Raw genomic sequence first — 3,653 nt, forward strand, 5'->3', positions numbered from 1 at the left:
CGAAGTTTGAAATAAAATGCCATGTTCATCAAAATAAGGAAGCATGTGTTTAAATTCCGTACCATTGTCACTCCGGACACACTTCACAGACACATCAAATTGAGTTTTAATCATAGCAAAAAAAGAGCAGAAAGAGGAATAGACCTCGGTTTTGGTATTCAACAGATACACCCAAACACCTCTTGAAAAATCATCGACAATAGTCAGAAAATAGTGAGCACCACATGTAGACTGAGTCTTATACGACCCCCACAAATCACAATGAATCAGTTCAAAAATGCGACTAGCACGACTATCACTTATAGGAAAACTATCACGAGTTTGTTTAGCTTGAGGACAAATTTCACATGCCTTATGTAAAAATTGACTATGAGAACTACCTCGAATAGCAGGAAGTAACTTGACAATCTTTTCTGACGGATGCCCCAAACGGCGATGCCACAACTCAAATGTAGAGACCTCCGAACCCGTGACCGCACATACTTTTGGAAGACGCCGGAAATAGTAGAGTCCATCTATTCGTTCACCTCCTCCAATCACGCTCCCCGTTTTTTGATCCTGTATAGCACATAAAGAATTAGTGAATCGTACATAACAGTGAGTGTCATCAATCAATTTAGACACCGAAATCAAATTGCAATTTAGTTTAGGGACAAATAGGACGTGTTCAAGAATAATTCCATCCGCCAAAAAAACACGACCCTCCTTTGTAGCAATTGCTTGAGCTCCGTCAGGAAGACCGACGGGGCATGGTAGAATGGATTGAATATCAATTAGAGAGAGCTCGTCACCCGTGACATGATGGGAGGCACCCGTGTCAATAATCCAAGACGGGGAAAAATAAGAATTAGGGGCTGCCGTAGTATGAGCAGCGAGGGCAGTAGCCTGGGCAGTATAGAGGGCAGCAGGCTGTGCGTCACAGTGGGCAGCAACAATAGAGTGTGCATCACAGTGGGCAACAATATGTGCAGTAGCAGGCAGAGAAGAAGTGACAGCAGTGGCCTGAAGAGTAGTAGCATCCGGAGAAGAAGAACGCCCCTTATGACCATATTTATCGAGCCACCATTCGGGTAACCCATGAACAAGAAAACAATCGGCATAATCATGCCCCGTACGAGTGCAATGAGTACAATATAAAGTTGACTTTTGACGTCGCTTAGGTAGAGAATTACCAATCAACAAATTATCATGTTGATCGGATTGAATAGAAGAAGATAAAGTATGTCCATTCACCATTATTGACCAAGGATTAGGAGCAGTAGAATAATAGATGTAGCGATAAACCACATCACAGCAACAAGAGTAATAATAAGGTAGAAATAATGCACTAATCCAAAGAAATCACAACACACCAAATTGAAACAAAATAAGCAACAGTAGACAAAGCGCCACACCAAAATTCAACCAAAAAATAGCTTGAAACCCAAAAATCCGAATCAGAGAAGAAGAAAAAATATGTAGTAATTGGTATTAGGAATTTAGAATGTAGAGATTAGAAATTGATTAATTTAGGGATTAGAATAATTTTGGCTCTGATACCATGACAATTTAGAGAAGAAGAATAGAGTGAATGATTTTCTGTATCTTGTATTACGATATTCACAGTATATATATACAACCTAGGAGAGGAGATTCGGGCTTAATATCGGCCCATTAGCTAGACAAATTATATGGCCTAACAAGAATGATTGTGATATACGAATATAAATCTTAGTTTGAAGCATATATTGAGTTATATTTTTAATTGTTTAATGGAATGAAGATTATAAAAAGACAAATACTACGAGTACTTATTACTTAATTGCATAATCAATCATTTATTGAAAATCTAATTTTATTTGTATTTTATCCAAAACTTATCATATACTCCATATGCTATTAATTGTATTGAAATTCTTTTTATACGGAGTGGATATTAAAATTTAAAACACATAAAAGGCACGAGCTAAAAGATTTAACAATTAAATGTATGTGTTGTTCTCTTAAGTTTATCTTTTTATAAGAAACCACACGATAACTATCATACATATAGATTATTTTCGTTCTTACCATTTTTCATTGGCAAAATTGGCTTCAACAGTACGAACTTTTAACAAGGTGCAAGTAGAAGCATGAGCTTTGACTAGTAGTTATAACAATACAAACTTCTTTATTAGGTGCACAAAATATCATAAATGAAGCTCGATACCAAAAATTTTGCCGAAGACATGGTACCTAATATTTTATTATCATAAAAAATCGTCTGGTATTACGTGCCTCGAATTTTATGCAGGAAATAAATTATCAAACGAGATTTTTCAGGTCAATTTAGTCAAATATGAGATCAAATTTAGCAAAAAAATTACAAAAACATCGATTTGCGTACTATAAAAATGTATCGATTAAGGTATTGGATCAATTTGGACCTTGAGGACTAAATATGATATCAAAATTTTCAAAAATTTATAAAATATTTATACTCGATATTTCCGATCCTACGTTTCATTTATGATATTTTGTGCATCCGATGAAAAAGTTGGTGCTGTTACGGTTACTAGTGAAAGTTCATGCTGTTACTAGTGAAAGTTCATGCTGTTATATGTATCTTGTTAAAAGTTTGTGTTTTTGAGGCCAATTTTGCCTTTTTCATTATACGAAATATTAGGTGAGGCACCCAACCATTGGTAAGAGGGCCTTCATACCTCGAAACACTCTTGCTGCAATACCTCATCTCCACTCCAAATCTTCAATCCGCTCCACCCAACACACGAATCACTGATAATTTAGGAGAGAGAAAAATCAATCTTAAAATGGCGTCCAGGTCCTCTAGAGTTGGAGGAAAACTCTACCATGTAGAGTTGGGCTTATCACAGCCCTTCATGCATGTCAATGGTTGTTCTCACTCAACCCTCCACTAACTTTATTAAAAAACTTTTAAAAAAATCATTATTCACCCCAATTTCATACTATACTCGTTTTTTTATATTTTTCGCCTCCCTCACTTCATTCTCTCTCATGGGTCTTCATTCTCCATTGTCTTCTAATCTAGATGATCAAAATTCTCAGTACCTATGGCAATTTCATCTTTCGATCGTCAATGAAAACCATCAATGTATCATCTGGCATCTAATTAAATCAGGTATGTATCTCTTGAAATTTTAATTTTTGGTGGTTTTGTTTTGGTTGAATTAGATAAATTTTGGGGGTTTTGATTCTCTCTATGATCTTTGTGAGCAACAATTGCGTAAATGTTGTTGTTGATATATTGTGTGCTAAAATAATACTTCGTAATTGGTTTTTCGTTTATTGGAGCTTGATGGGTTTAATTTTATTGCTCTTATTTTTTAATTCGAAAATTTGGGGAAATATCATCTTGTTTATATCATGGTTAATTAATTTATACTTGGTTTAGGACTTTGACTGATTTTGATCAGACATAATTGCGTAGAACTTAATAGAACTTTTGTTGCTTTCCGCCCATTTTAATATACTTTTCAAACTATTAAATTTTGCTCCTAATTTCTACTGCACATATTGTTGTAATTAGTGGAACTTATGTTCAAGTATATAACAAACTACATTTCACTTATAGTAGTATGACAACTACCTGTCCTACTAGAGCTTACCTACTTCGGCTACTTGAATTTGGTATGCCACTAATGTATGTCTAGCCT

This window comes from Chenopodium album, chromosome 16, assembly GCF_948465745.1.
Source record: "Chenopodium album chromosome 16, dcCheAlbu1.1, whole genome shotgun sequence".
NCBI lineage: Eukaryota > Viridiplantae > Streptophyta > Magnoliopsida > Caryophyllales > Amaranthaceae > Chenopodium > Chenopodium album.